Raw genomic sequence first — 16527 nt, forward strand, 5'->3', positions numbered from 1 at the left:
TGCAAGCATCACTGCCGCACACACACAAAACCCCACTGCAAGCATCATTGCCCCCCACACACAAAACCCCACTGCAAGCATCATTGCCGCACACACAAAAAACCCCACTGCAAGCGTTGTCACCGCCAGGCAAATGAGCAAAGAAGTTGGTTCCTGATCTATCAAAAGAAGTCCGTATGGCATGTTCACATGAATGGCAGCCTCAGTACAGGAACCACGGTCAACTTATTTAGGAATTCACCATCTCCACATCTTCACGTGTCTTAAGAGATCAAAAGAGGAGATCCAGACAAAAGCATCTCAAAGGAAGGAAGCAGTGCGAGTTGCAGAGAATGCACACATATTTAGAGTTAATCCAGAGGACCTTAAAACAATCATGTCATTCTTCTGCTTTATCCTAACTAGTTAAGCACTGATCAGTTTGACCGTTTCTCAATAACCAGGCAAAATCGTCCACTTGATCCTCACGTTAATTTGACAAATATTAATTAACTGCCAACTCTGTGGCTAGTGAACGAGACACAGCTCTCTTCTGAAGCTTGTGTTCCGCTTAGGAGTAAATAAATGAACCCATAATGGGGTGGTAAGCTTCTCTTCCAAAGGCATCATCTGGAAGCCCCAACCCCGCTGACCACTTACAGATGCACAGGATCTCAACAGGAACAACGAGGCAGAGGAGAGACTCAACCAACTACACAAGCACCTCCACTTCCACCCAAACGTCTCAAAGCTAAGGGAAGGGAGGCAGAATCATCTCAATCAGCAAAAAATAGTAGATATTTCGTGAAAACTAGGTGTCTCTGTCCGTTCAGGCTGCCATAAAATAAAATACTATCAACTGGGCAGCTTTTGTTTTGTTTTGTTTTGTTTTGTTTTGTTTTGTTTTTTGACAGAGTTTCATTCTGTCACCCAGGCTGGAGTGCAGTGGTGCAATCTCAGCTCACAGCAACCTCCGCCCCACTGTGTTCAAGCAATTCTCCTGCATCAGCCTCCTGAGTAGCTGGGATTACAGGCACTCACCACCACGCCTGGCTAATTTTTGCGTTTTTAGTGGAGATGGGGTTTCACCATGTTGGCTGGACTGGTCTCGAACTCCTGACCTCAAGTGATCCACCTGCCTCGGCCTCCCAAAGTGCTGGGATTACAGGTGTGAGCCACTGCGCCCAGCCAGCTTTTAAACAACAGAAATGTATCACAGTTACTGGAGGCAGGAAATTCCAATCAAGGTACCAGCAGAGTCAGTGACTGGTGAGAGACTGCTTCTTGGTTCACGACGGCACAGGCTAACTATGGAAGGGACAACGGGTCTCTTTCACGCGTCTTTTATTACGGCATTAATCCCACTCATGAGGGTTCTATCCCCTTAATCCAATGATCACCCAAAGGTCCCGCCTCCTAATACAATCACTGTAGCGGTTAGGATTTCAACATAGGAATCCTGAGGGGACGCAAACGTTTTCAGGCCACAGCATCAAGCAAAAATCGGTCCAAACAAACAGAAGTTTTCGTTTAAAATATGTGTCTCTAATACAGGAGAGGAGAGAGCTTATAATCTAATCACATAAATGCACCTATTTATTTAAAAAAATACTAAAACAATTTTCTTGGATTAGTTCCTTTCATGAAGGAATCTCACAAAAGGGATACCAGGCTGCTGTGACTGACACACACACACACACACACACAATCTTTTTTCATTGTCATGATCAGAGTTAAGAAACAGAACTTAATGATTCAGAACTTTTATTTCATTATCTGTTTCCAACCAAATGTTGAAAATGAACACACAAGCCCTTCCTCCCATCTGTTCTCATTTGTCTAGACATCACTATTGTCATCATTTATTTGCAATGCCCTCTATGAACATCCTTTAAGAAAGGTGCCAACACCCCCATTTAACTTTGTTTAAACTAAACCCCCAAAAAAGCCTCCTGCCCCTCTTTGAGCTACCCTTGTACAAGTTTTCAGGCCCCTTTGGGCATCCACCTCTTCTGTCACATAGAGGCAGCTGCCCTGCAGTATCACGGTCAAGGTAGACCTACAGATGGCCAGAATCCTGGGAACAGAGAGGCTTTGGGAAGGCCAGTCTCTGCCTCTTCAGAAACCCCCCTCCCTAACCCTGCCGACACCTGGTGTCTGTGTGATATGCCACAGGCCATGGAGTCACAGCTTTTTGTTTGTTTATATGCTTTAATTATTTCTAATTCTACATCTCCTGCTGACATCCGAGGAATCATTGCAGCAATAAAAGATATGTTTCACTATGAAAGTATGTCAGCTGATTTTCCTTCGTCTTCTTTCTTTTTATAATGTGATTGATGCGTAACTGGGGGAAGGAATAGAAGGAGAACCATTTCATTACAGCAGAAATGCCACAGCATTAATATGCTTTAAGCTGCAACTGTGTATTTGATTGAAGCCCATCTGGTAAGGTGCAGCTTGCAGAGACCCTGGTTTTCATTTAGAACATTTGTTTTCGATTATGTGATTTTTGCAACCCAGAAGACATTGAGCACTGGGCATTTTGGAATGTCATAACTGGGGGGCTGAGGATGCTGCTGGTATCTCTAGTGGGTAGAGACCATGGATGCTATGAAACATCCAACAATGCATAGGACAGCCCCCACAACAGAGAATGAGCCAGGGCCAGGCACAGTGACTCACGCCTATAATCCCAGAACTTCTGGAGGCCAAGGCAGGAGGATCACTTGAGCCCAGGAGTTCGAGACCAGCCTGGGCAACATAGTGAGGCCCCATTTCTTAAAAAAAAAAAAAAATTAGCCAGGTATGATGGCACATGCCTGTAGTCCCAAGCTACCTGGGAGGCTGCAGCAGGAGGACTGCTTAAGCCCAGGAAGGCGAGGCTGCAGTGGGCCAAGATTGCACTACTGCACTCCAGACTGGGCAACAGAGAGTGACCCTGTCAAAAAAAAAAAAAAAAAAAGCCAGCAAAATGTCTATAGTGCTGAGCTTAAGATACCTGCTTTAGAAAGAATTCAGATGATCAATCAGGTCGCCACAGCTCCCTGTACTGCTGGAAACTCACATATCCTCTTTTTACTGTAAAGAGAAGACTTTTGCTAGTTTCTCTAGGAAGACTCCCTGCCCACCTTCATGCATTCCATAAATTTCTATTAAGCGTCAACTCTGTATCAGAGCTGCTCCGGGTACTGGCAATTCAAAAAAGCCATGTCTCCTATCCTCAGGAATCCTACATTCTCCTTCAAGAGACAGATAATAAACCCATCATAATAAACTAAAAAATAAGAGCGCCAGGTAGTGATAATGCCAAAAGAAAAATAAGCCGTATCTGTAGTTCACAGCCATCCTAGAATATTGCCTGGCACAAACCAGAACGCGGCCCATATAATACAGGCTGGGTTCTGGTTTGTGCCAGGCAATGTTCCAAGCATTTTACATGTACTAGCCCATCCATTATTAACTGTAAAGATGGAGCATTCCTTTAGGGAAGATGCAGAGGGAGGTTTCTGTGGGAAGATGGTGCTTGTTCTTCCCTTTCAGGTCTTTGCCCAAACACTGACTCCCTCTTCCCCCCAACTCTTTCCGCCTTTCTATCAATCTTTGTGGGTTGCATTGCTTTATTTCAGTGTTTTGGGGGCAGGGAGAGGGACACTAAGAAAATCCCACCCTAACGTCACTTAGAAGCTGCCCTTTTAAAAGCTAGACAGAGATCCAGTATCTCCACCTGTACCCACTCCCCCCTGTACCCCCTCCTTCCCCCATGTGCTCCATCCAACATGTAGCCTTCAGAACAACCAGGGTCAGCTATGCGGCGTGGGAGCTGCAGAGAGTGTCTCCGGAGTAACACCAAGGACAGCTCCTTCGCTAATCCACACCTGGCAACACCTCCACACGCCTCTGATCCCAGGTACTGGCCTCCCAGAGCTCTTTTTAGACACCTTTTCAGGATTCTCAACATTCCCCCAACTCTCAGTTATTGATAGGGAAGAGGAATACATCCCTCTGAATTTCAAGAAACAGCGTGGAGGGAGGTGCCAAGCTCTGCTTTGCTAGCTTTATCATCGTGTCCCTGGTGGTGGGGGAAACTCAGAAGTCCTGCTGTGGCAAAGTGGCTCTCAACCTGCTGGGCTGACATGCCACAGCCTCCCCCCACCCCGCCATGGAGCCCCATCTGCTCACTGGGCATGGGGACTGCAGGTGGGGAGCACTGGAGCTCTTTACCAGGAAGCCTTAAATAAATACAGCCTTGGCCTGTGCAGAAGGAACCAAGGTCCCCAGGGAGAAATTCCTTCTCTATAGCCCTCTCTTTTTTACTTGATACTGTTCTTTATATTTCTGGTTTGTTTGGTTTGATTTGGTTTTTCCATCTCTGCAATGCCTTTCTATCCACGTTACCTCACTCAATCCTTGTAATCCTGCAAGGTTGGCAAAGCGCGAGCATGATCCTTCTTAGGGCAAACACGTGACCACTGCAAGCTGTTCTTGACTTTCCACAGCAGCCCCGACAGTCTGCTCTGCTGCCAGAGGGTCAGTGAGTCACTCTTTCCAGTCTCCACAACACACAGGGCTTCAGGTAGGCCTCCAGGGCTTTGAATAGTTCAAGTGTGCTATGTCACCTTGCAGCTCCCAAATGTCAAGTGTCAAATACAAGGACTCTTTCTCCAGCTGCAAGGTCACCCCCTCTCCTTCTCCATTGTTCCCTCTTCTGAGTCCCTTTCCCTGTCCTTCTTCCCGCATCCCCATCCACTCCAAATCCAGCTCAGTACCGAAAGCAGGGTGTGGGCTAATGGAGGCACGAGGTACCACCCACCCACCACCCAGGACCACGGAACCTGAGACTCCCGTCCTCTTAGGATGGAATTATTATCATAATGATTCTTCTTCTTGGTGTGGGGCCAATCACTGGCTCAGAAGAAACAGCGCAACTTCCACCCACTTTGGAGAGGCCATGCAGAAAGGCAGGAGCTGGAGAAGAAGGATAGCACTTTCCAGAAAAAAAAAAAAAAAAAAAAAGAGAGAGGAAGTAGAGAGAAAAGAAAAGAAAGATGATGAAATAATGTGAAGGAGGAGAGGCGGGCAGGAGGTAGGGAAGCAGTCCTGCAATATGCCTTTGTGAAACCAGAAAGGCTTCACAAAACAATACATACATCTCCTTCGAGAAATAAAATCCTGGGGCTGTGCAGTGTCGCCTGCTGTCCCAGGCAGGAGAGCAACTGCTGGTGGCTGATGGCTCCAGATTCCCCAAAAAGAAACAAGTCACCTGAGAAACAGGCCACAGCATCACTGAAGGGACCCAGTTGTCTGCATATTAAATCTATAAGGGCGAACTAAGGCCCCCCTCTGCAAAGCACATTGGGTGTCCTAGCACTGCAGACCCTGCAGCCCTCAAAACTTGCTGCAAGCAACTTGGTGCATCTGCTCCAAGTCCCAGTACTAACCTTCAATAGGACTTAAGTCCCATCACCTCCTCTCTGGTTCTTCCTCTCTGGGGTGAGTCATTGCTATTAACAACCATGTCCGAGGATGGCAAAGCAGAGCAACGTGTGATGCTTGCCAGCGTCTGGGAGGCAAACCTGACCTCCGCCAAACCCGCACACACCTTCTATCCCATGGATTCAGGATCAGGGAGCTCTGCTCATTTTTTTCTGAGGTTTCATTCAACAAGGGTTGTGATGGCCCTGTACTTCGCTGGCTCATGGAGGGTGGTCTCTTCATTTTTTTAAATTCTGCATTTGTTATTTTTATTTTTGAGAGACGGAGTCTCACTCTGTTGCCCAGGCTAGAGTGCAGTGGTGTGATCTTGGCTCACTGCAACCTCTGCCTCCCTAATTAAAGTGATTCTCCTGTCTCAGCCTCCCAGGTAGCTGGGATTACAGGTGCCCACCACCATGCCTGGCTAATATTTGTATTTTTAGTAGAGACGGGGTTTCACCATATTGGCCAGGCTGGTCTCAAACTCCTGACCTCAAGTGATCCGAGGGAGGCAGTCTCTGTAATTGAAGCTTGTCAACAAGTCAGAGCTCCCTGAGGAAGGGCCAAGGGCAAGGTCAGGGGATTAACTGGTGCCCCCTGCCAGCCACAGCTACATGGAGGCCAAGAGTTACATGCCAGTGGAGAAGGGTACAGGGATCTCAAGAGAAACCACCCCAGGGACTCAGGACCTGTGGCTGCCAGGGAAGAGGCTGGCGGGTGGCCTGCCTGGGGCCCAGCATAGGCGCTGCCTCCTCCCATTCCCCAGCCTCTGCCTCCTGCCATCCTCACTTAACCCCAGACACACAAGGCAACATTCAATAATTGATGCTGTTTTTATTACTGAGAAGTTGCCATAATAATGACACTCGTAACACAATCTTTTAAATTATTCCACATAATGGAAAAAAAATTAAATGTCGCCCCTGATCAACAGTCAGAATATGGATGGTGCTTACATAACAGATGACCTTCTCTCCTCGGGAGCCCGGCAGCAGGCGGCTGCCCAGGGCCAGGCTGGCTCCCGGTGATGAGCAGCCAGCTAAGAAGCAAACAGGGACACGGAGTGGCACAGACACTGAGGCAGAGGGTACAGTCCTGCCTCGGGTATCAGGCAGGTCACTGCTGTCTTCTTTGCCCTGGTTAACCTATATATTCAGGGATCATGGGTCACAGTCAGAATCCCTAAAGACAAGGAGGATCACAGCTTAAGTACTTGGGCCATCCTGGTTTTTTAACGCAATTCTTACCTTGTCCAAAACACTAGGATTTTACCTCTAACTTGGCTTCAGTTCATTCCTCTTATAGCAATAATGCTACATCCAATCAGTGGACAGCAAGGCAGGTTTTCAAGCTTTGAATTATTCTATACTTGAGGTTTTTAAATCTTGGCCAAAGAAGCCTGAGCTCCCTCCTCCAGGAAGCCTTCCTAGATTTACCCAACCTAGTATGGATCAAATGCACTCCCTTCCATCCTCCCCTGGCACCCTGAATAGGCTTTAACTTTTCAGTTCTCTTTTTTTTTTGAGACAGTCTTGTTCTGTCGCCCAAGATGGAGTGCAGTGGTGCAATCTCGGCTCACTGCAACCTCTGTCTCACAGGTTCAAGCAATTCTACTGCCTCAGCCTCTCGAGTAGTTGAGACTACAAGTGTGCAACACCATGTCTGGCTAATTTTTTTTTTTTTAAAGTAGAAATGAGGTTTCACCATGTTGGCCAGGCTGGTCTAACACTCCTGACCTCAAGTGATCCATTCTCCGCGGCCTCCCAAAGTGCTGGGATTACAGGTGTGAGCCACTGCACCCAGCTGACTTTTCAGTTTTCTTAACTATTGCAAAGCCATGAGGCTCAAAATGGCAGCTGTGTCTCGCGGCCCTACTGTCAGCACCCAGCACATGGTCTGTGTTCAATAATTCAACTAATTTACCTGAATGAACTCAATGACAGAGGCTCCAAAATAAGTGGAAAATGTTGCATAATACAGAACATACCGATCTAGGGTAACCACAAGTGGTTAGACCCTGAGAAAAGAGAGGATTGGTGCAGAGAGGGGAAGAAAAGGCTTAAAAGAATTAAAGATGTTCTAGCTAATGCCAAACAGCGTGAGGTTCCATCCACCCCTGCTGTCTATCCTCTTGATGATTAAGATAATCAATATCAGCCCTGCGACCACATGAGGATGGGTAGATCTCTATCCTGTGACTCTCCACTGAAAGCTTCCATCTCCATCCTCCTTTCTGGCAGAAATAGAGTGGGACAGCTTAGCTCACTCCCTTTTAAGGTAAGATCTTTCCACCCTGAAGCCCATGATCCCTCCAACGCCATATCTTCCAGCTTCCTCGCCATCTCCTTCATGACCTTAACCATGAAGCTTCACAATGGTGGAAGTTAATGACGAACTTCTAGCTATATTTAAGCTACATAAGTACACCATTACTCAAACTATCTTGTAAGAGACAAAACCTTTTCCAAGTCCTGATGCCAAAGTTCTATTCATAATCAAGCGTATTTACCCACAGAAAAACAGATTTTAAAGCATTACACAGCTCTGCAGAGATACAGTTCTATGAGAATCTGCAGAGAGCCCTCCAGCAGCCATTCCAGGTAAGCAGCCCTGAGCTTGTATTCCAAAGAGCTAGGGCTCCTACTAGCACAGCTGACAGAGAGATAGGGCTTGGCAGAGTTTTCTAAAGTATTATGCTTTTTCTTTTAGCTCAAAAATATTTTCCTTAAAACAGTAATAGAAATCTGAAGGAACACAAGTAACTGAAGTATAATGAAGTATTTCTTTTCTAATCCTCGATGATTATCCAACACTCTTAATCTAATCCTAGACTTAGTCTTAGAGTTTATTAAAATGCACCCATATAATCCACTCTGAGTTTTTTCTAGCTTCTCAACAGACTGAGAACCTCCAGCTGGTGTTTCTCAATAAAGTTTTTCTGACCTATGTTATCCGTTTGGAGGATATTAGATACCTTCAAAAATCCATCAAAAGCCACAATTTCTCTTTCCTAAAAATGTGTATGTATCATGCAACTATTGCTAGGTAGCAAAACACCCCAAACCTTAGTGGTTTAAAAAAAACTGCCAGTTATTATTGTTCTACGGTCAACTGGGCATGGCTGCTCACCCACCTGGGCTCACTGGTGCATCTGAGGTGAGCTGGTGGCTCATCCTGGGGCTGGATGGTCTAAGATGGCACATGCACCTGGCAGCCAGCAGGCAGTTGGTCAGGAATTGACTGGAAAACACTGATTCTTCTTGGTGGGGCCTGTCATCTTCCAGCAGACTAGATGGAGCTCATTCGTAGGCTAACCTCAGCACCCAATGCCAAGTGCTTTTCAAGTCTCCGCATCACAGAGGCCAAAGCATCATCCCACTGGCCAAAGCAAGTCAATGGGTATCCACATTGATGGGGTGGATGACTCAATGGTACTTTTTGTTGGGAGGACCTGCAATGTCACATTGTCAGGTATGGATGCCGACAGGGGAAATTTGTGACTGTTTTGCCATTTATTGCAGTACAGATGCACAGACATACAAAATGTTGTGTGTAACATGAGGAACCCCAGGAACTCCCTGCAGTTGTCCATGGATCCAGACTAGAAACAATTGCTTTAGCTTAAACCCACAAACTCAATCTCAATCACCCAAAACAGGGCTTCTCCAATGGGGGCCCAAGGATACATTCTTCGAGCTCTGAAAGTTTTCTACAGATTTTTTAAAATTTCGGCCAGGCGCCATGGCTCATGCCTGTAATCCTAGCACTTTGGGAGGCCAAAGCAGATGGATCGCCTCAGGTCAGATGTTCGAGAACAGTCTGGCCAACATGGAAAAAACCCCATCTCTACTAAAAACATAAAAATTAGCCAGGCATGGTAGTGCACACCTGTAGTCCCAGCTACTTGAGAGGCTGAGGCAGGAGAATCGCTTGAACCCAGGAAACGGAGGTTGCAGTGAGCCAAGATGGTGCCACAGCACTCCAGCCTGGGCAACAAAGCAAGACCCTGTCTCAAAAAAAAAAAACAAAAAAATTAGCCGGGCGTGGTGTCTTGCACCTATAACCCCAGCTACTCGGGAGGCTAAGGCAGGAGAATTGCTTGAACCCAGTGGGGTACAGAGGTTGCAGCGAGTTGAGATTACACCACTTCACTCCAGCCTGGGCGAAAGAGCAAAACTCCGCCTCAACAACAACAACAACAAAAATAGACACATACACCAATGGAACAGAATAGAAAACCCAGAAATAAATGCAAATACTTAAAGCCAATGGATCTTCAACAAAGCCAACAAAAACATAAAGTGGGGAAAGGACACCCTTTTCAACAAATGGTGCTGGGATAATTGGCTAACCACATATAGGAGAATGAAACTAGATTCTCATCTCCCACCTTATATAAAAATCAACTCAAGATGGATTAAGCACTTAAATCTAAGATGTGAAACTATAAAAATTTTAGAAAATAAAATTGGAAAAACTCTTCCAGACATTGCTTTAGGCAAGGATTTCAAGACCAAGAACCCAAAAGCAAATGCAATAAAAAACGAAGATAAATAACTGGGACTTAAAGAGTTTTTGCATGGCAAAAGGAACAGTCAGCAGAGTAAAGAGACAACCCACAGAGTGGGAGAAAATCTTCACAATCTATACATCTGACAAAGGACCAATACCCAGAATCTACAATGAACTCAATCAGTAAGAAAAAAACAAACAATCCCATCAAAAAGTGAGCTAAGGACATGAATGGACAATTCTCAAAAGAAGATGGTCCAGCACAGTGGCTTACACCTGCAACCCCAGCACTTTGGGAGGCCAAGGCAGGCCTATCACCTGCGATCAGGAATTCGAGACCAGCCTGGCCAACATGGCGAAACTTCATCTCTACTAAAAATACAAAAATTAGAAGGGCATGGTGGCATGCACCTGTAATCTCAGCTACTCCGGAGGGTGAGGCACAAGAATCGCTTGAACCTGGGAGGCGGAGGTTGCAGTGAGCTGAGATTGTGCCAAGGCACTCCAGCCTGGACAGAGCGAGACTCTGTCTTAAAAGAAAAAAAAAAGAAAGAAAGAAAAGAAAAAGAAGATATACAAATGGCCAACAAACATGAAAAAATGCTCAACATCACCAATGATCAGGAAAATGCAAATCAAAACCACAATGCAATAGCACCTTAATCCTGCAAGAATGACCATAATAAAAAAAATAAAATAACAGTAGACATTTGCATAGATGTGGTGATCAGAGAACACTTCTACAATGCTTGTGGAATAAACTAGCACAACCACTATGGAAAATAGTGTGGGGATTCCTTAAAGAATTAAAAGTACAAATGCCATTTGATTCAGCAATCCCACTACTGGGTATCTACCCAGAGGAAAAGGCGTCATCACATGAAAAAGATATTTGCACACGCGTGTTTGTAGCAGCATAATTTACAACTGCAAATGCCCATGAATCAATGAGTGGACAAAGAAACTGTGGTGTATATATATACGATCGAATACTACTCAGTCATAAGAAGGATTGAATTAACAGCATTCGCAGTGATCTGGATGAGATTGGGGACTATTACTCTAAGTGAAGTAACTCAAGAATGGAAAACCAAACATCGTATGTTCTCACTGATATGTGGGAGCTGAGCTATGAGGACACAAAGGCATAAAGATGATACAATGGACTTTGGGAACTTGGGGGGAAGGGTGGCAGAGGAAGGAGGGATAAAAGACTACAAACAGGGTGCAGTGTATACTGCTCCGGTGATGGGTGCACCAAAGTCTCACAAACCACCACTAAAGAACTTACTCATGTAACCAAATGCCAGTTGTACACCAATAACCTACGGAAATTTTCTTTAATATATACTAATATTGAGAACCTAATAATGATTCTTCTAAGTTCAAAAATAACAAAAACTATTTAAGTCACCACTCTCTGTGCCTCTAGTGGTTAAAGTAGGAGCCAAGAGTCCATGCATGCCTCTGTACACGGACAAAATCTCCTTAATGCCTCATTCTGTCTTAAACCACAATTTCCCAGAGTTCCCTGCTTTGTGAGATGCTCCAAAGGAAAGATTCTGCAGACAAACATGTTTGGTGAGGTCTATTTCATAAGCAGATAAAGATTCTGAGAAATCCCGCAGTAAAGAACAAGGTTTTGTTTAATCCTATATTGCCCATACTTATTTGGCCACATATAAAGCCTATTCATACTCAGCGGATGAATTTTTAGGGAACAGTGCTCAATGCAATTCTATTCTGTATTCAATGAGCAGAATACTCAGCAAAATATTTCTCCTTACACAGGAGCATGATCGTATTTATCCAGGGGAAAAGGCACTGGAACCCTTGGCCTCAAAATGTCTATCACTTTCACAAATAAATGTCTGTGTTTACCATCCTTAAAAAATGATTCAGTAGCATTTTTCATAGATAGATGGATAAATAGATAAAAATGATTCAGTAGCATTTATCATAGATAGATGAATGGATAGGTAGCCTCTTGTATAGATAGGTAGATAGGTAGGTAGATAGATAGATAGATAGATAGATAGATAGATAGATAGATAGATAGATAGACAGAGAGATAGACAGACAGACGGATAGATAGATAGATAGCCTCCTGTAGTCATACCGGCTAGAGATTATAAAAACCAAAAGGTAATTATTCTATAAAACCCAGCCCTCAGGCTGGATATGGTGGTTCACGCCTGTAATCCCAGCACTTTTGAGAGGCTGAGGCAGGAGAATCCCTTGACCCCAGGAGTTTGAGACCAACCTGAACAACATGGTGAGACCCCCCTCTACAAAAATAAAATAAAAAATTAAATTAAATTAAAAAGCGGGTATAGTGGCACATCTCTGTGGTTCCAGCTACTAGGGAGGCAGGAGGATCGCTTGGGCCCAAGAGCTCAAGGCTGCAGTGAGCCATGATCGCACCACTGTCCTCCTGCCAAGCAACACAGTGAGACCCTGTCTCAAAAAAAAAAAACAAACAACGAAAAGCCCTTCCTTTTTCTTTACCACAATTTATAAAAATAAAAATAAGTACACCAGCCCTTCTACACCAATCCTGGAAAAGGGATCTTTATCTCAGCACTGCTGAGGAAAAAAGGTTAAAGTATGGTTTATCAACATTTTTCATAGCTTTGGCAACCATAAAATGATTTTTCCTGACTCCAGGAACAAGAGGGAGAGAGTGTGTGCACAAAAGAGCCAGAGTGAAAAAGCAAGCTGAAGACAGTCACAAGCCACCAGAGTGGACTGATGGCTTGGGAGGCCTGTTCTCATCACCTTCTGGTGAGGAATCCCAGTGTTAGGACAATGGATAAGGCTGGAAAGACATATGCTTGATATTCTCACATCAGTTAGAAAAGCAATCATTAAAAGTCAGGAAACAACAGATGCTGGAGAGGATGTGGAGAAATAGGAATGTTTTTACACTGTTGGTGGGAGTGTAAATTAGTTCAACCATTGTGGAAGACAGTGTGGTGATTCCTCAAGGATCTAGAACCAGAAATACCATTTGATCCAGCAATCCCATTACTGGGTATATACCCAAAGGATTATAAATCAATCTGCTATGAAGACACATGCACACGTATGTTTATTGTAGCATTGTTCGCAATAGCAAAGACTCAGAACCAACCCAAATCAATGATAGACTGGATAAAGAAAATGTGGCACATATACACCATGGAATACTATGCAGCCATAAAAAATGATGATTTCAGTTCCTTTGTAGGGACAGGGATGACGCTGGAAACCATCATTCTCAGCAAACTAACACAAGAACAGAAAACCAAACACCACATGTTCTCACTCATAAGTGCAAGTTGAACAATGAGAACACATGGACACAGGGAGGGGAACGTCACACACTGAGGCCTGTCGGGGGGTGGAGCTAGGGAGGGAATAACATTAGGAGAAATACCTAATGTAGATGACAGGTTGATGTTGCAGCAAACCACCATGGCACGTGTATACCTATGCAACAAACCTGCACGTTCTGCACATGTATTCCAGAACTTAAAGTACAATTTAAAAAAAAAAGAAATATGCTTGGTATTAACCCCAAAGTGATAGAAAACAACTCTGCACAAACCCTCTGGTCTGAATACACTGAGATCCTAATATGCCTTCTCCTATGATTGTATTTGTTCCTCAATATCTTGCAGTGATGGAAACAGACAGGTAGCATCCCAGGGGCTGAGCTATGTCCCTGGCCACCAAAGTTTGTACGTCCTAACTCCCACAACCTCAGAATGTAGCTGTATTTGGAGACACTCAAAGAGGTAATTAAGTTAAAATGAGGTCACTGGGGGCCCTAATCCAATATGACCAGTGTCCTTATAAGGAGGAGAAATAAGGAGGCTGAGGTGGGAAAATCGATTGAGCCTAGGAAGTGGAGGCTGCAGTGAGCTGTGATTGAGCCAATACACTCCAGCCTGGATGACAGAGCGAGACCCTGTCTCAGCAAAAAGATGTACCAGGCAGGGGGTAGGATTTAAACACAGAGACACAGATAGAGGGAAGACGGTGAAGACACAAGGAGGAGATGGCCATCTACAAGCCAGAGAGGCCTGGCCCAGATCCCTCCCTCCGAAACCTCTGAAGGAGCCCACGCTGCTGGCACCTTGATTTCAGACTTCCAGCCTCCAGAACTGAGACAATAAATTCTGCTGTTTAAGCCACCCAGTCTATGGTACTTTGTTATGACAGTCCCAGCAAACTAAAACAGTTGCCATTTCACATGGGTAGAAACTAAGTCACAGAAGCTAATAAGTTACTTAACTTCACACCATCAGTCAGAAGTACAAGCAGGATTTGAACCCAGAACTTCTGATTTCAAATCCCACCACTTCTCTGGCCCCATGCTGCTCCCAGTGGTCAACCAGCAATGAACTGCAACAATTGAGGTTTCAAGAAGTGACACCCTAATGATGGACACAAGGGGTGTGTGTGGGCATGTGCACACACCAGGTGCTAGGTTGTGAGCCACTGCATTCAGCGGAGGAGACTGTTTCACATTTCAGGGCAATCGGGGTTCCTCTTGGTGTGGCCTGTCTCTGTGGTCCCAGCACAATCCCAGAAAATGGAACCACGAATCCCAACCTCTTCTCATCCTATACATGACTGCCCATGCAAACCTCACTTCCCCGGTGCAGAGAGATGGAAACTAAACCAAGATTTTGTGGGGCAATGTCTCAACTTAAACCCGACCTCCACGCTGCAAGAGAAAAACTGGCAAATGCACTGTTGTTAAAGACGGCCTCCAGTGAAAAACGTGACAGAGTTTTGTCCTCAGAAGGGACAGAGATGCCCTCTGGAGGCATTAAACCTCTAGTCACCCATCAAGGAAATCAGCATCAAGTGACTCAAAGACAAGCATTAGCTACACGACACCAGGAGAGAAAGATCAGCCTTAAAAAAAGTCAAGAGGGCTGGGCACCGTGGCTCACGCCTATAATCCCAGCACTTTGAGAGGCCAATGCGGGCAGATCACGAGGTCAGGAAATCGAGACCATCCTGGCCAACATGGTGAAACCCCGTCTCTACTAAAATACAAAAACTTAGCCAGGCATGGTGGCGGGTGCCTGTAGTCCCAGCCACTTGGGAGGCTGAGGCAGGAGAATAGCTGGAACCTGGGAGGCGGAGGTTGCAGTAAGCTGAGATCGTGCCACTGCACTCCAGCCTGGCGACAAGAGTGAGACTCTGTCTCAAAAAAAAAAAAAAGTCAAGAGGGCTTCAGTGTTCATGTCCTAAACCATTTCAAGCAAAAGATGATGTTGCTGGCCTAAAGGATGGGAAGCCTTAGCCAGGTGCAGTAGCTCACACCTATTAGCCAAGTACTTTGGCAGGCTGAGTCAGGAGGATTGCTTGAGCCCAGGAGTTTGAGATCACCTGGGCAACATAGCAAGACTCTGTCTCTACAAAAAAAAAAAAACAAAAAAACAAAAAAATTAAAAATAAGGGCTGGGAGCAAAAATAAATAAATAAATAAGGGCTAGACACGGTAGCTCACACCTGTAATCCCAGCACTTTGGGAGGCCAAGGCGGGTGGATTGCTTGAGCCCGTAAGTTTGAGACCAGCCTGAACAACATGGCAAAACTCTGTCTCTACAAAAAATACAAAAATTAGCTGGATATGGTGGTGTGCACCTGTAGTCCCAGCTACTCGGGAGAATGCGTTGGGAGGATCATTTGAGCCCGGGAGGCGAAGGCTGCAGTGAACTGAGATTGTGCCACCGTACTCCAGCCTGGTGACAGAGCGAGACTCTGTCTCTCAATAAATAAATAAGCCGGGCACAGTGGCATGTACCTGTAGTTCCAGCTGAGGCCAGGCACCCACTTGAACCCAGGAGTTATGATTGTGTTACTGCACTCCAGTGTGGGCAATAGAGTGAGACCCTGTCTCTAAAAATAATTAAATAGGTAAATGAACAAACAAATAAATAAAATATTTTAAAAGGATGGGGAGCTGGGAGCAGAGCACTGGTGGAGCGCTGGAATATGAAGAGGCCCACATGCCACTGCAACTCCCCACCTCACCCTCAACCCCTCAGCTTTGGCCACTCCTCACAGCCTGCAGCCTTCTCAGCAGCATCCAGCCCCCCATGGGGCCTTGAGCACCAGGGTCTGAAACCTCAAACTGTTTCTGAAAATAGCATTTGTGTCTCCTGATAATTGCTGCCTCCAAAGCTGGTACAGCTTCCTAAAAAGAGATGTGGACCAGGGTATTCTGTCCAAACCAAGCCCACTGGAATAGGTGGAATCGGGTGCAACCATCAGTGATGCCAAAGAGGGTGGGGACAATAGGGGAGGGGTAAAGTGGTGAGTGGGGAAGTCCCTGCACATTTTTATGCTAAAGAAATAGTGTGCAACACGTATGTTTATTGCAGCACTATTCACAATAGCAAAGACATGGAACCAACCCAAATGTCCATCAGTGACAGACTGGATTAAGAAAATGTGGCACATACACACCATGGAATACTATGCAGCCATAAAAAAGGATGAGTTCACGTCCTTTGCAGTGACATGGATGAAGCTGGAAACCATCATTCTCAGCAAACT

The 16527-nt window shown here is 45.3% G+C and overlaps 1 protein-coding gene across 7 annotated transcripts in view; it reads right to left on the reverse strand.

Annotated features, from left to right (window-relative positions):
- SLC39A11 (solute carrier family 39 member 11) overlaps window positions 1-16527 on the reverse strand; it is a 465983-nt gene that overhangs the window by 315331 nt on the left and 134125 nt on the right. The gene's annotated exons all lie outside the window — the stretch shown is intronic.

Source organism: Piliocolobus tephrosceles, chromosome 16 (genome assembly GCF_002776525.5).
Source record: "Piliocolobus tephrosceles isolate RC106 chromosome 16, ASM277652v3, whole genome shotgun sequence".
Classification (NCBI taxonomy): domain Eukaryota; kingdom Metazoa; phylum Chordata; class Mammalia; order Primates; family Cercopithecidae; genus Piliocolobus; species Piliocolobus tephrosceles.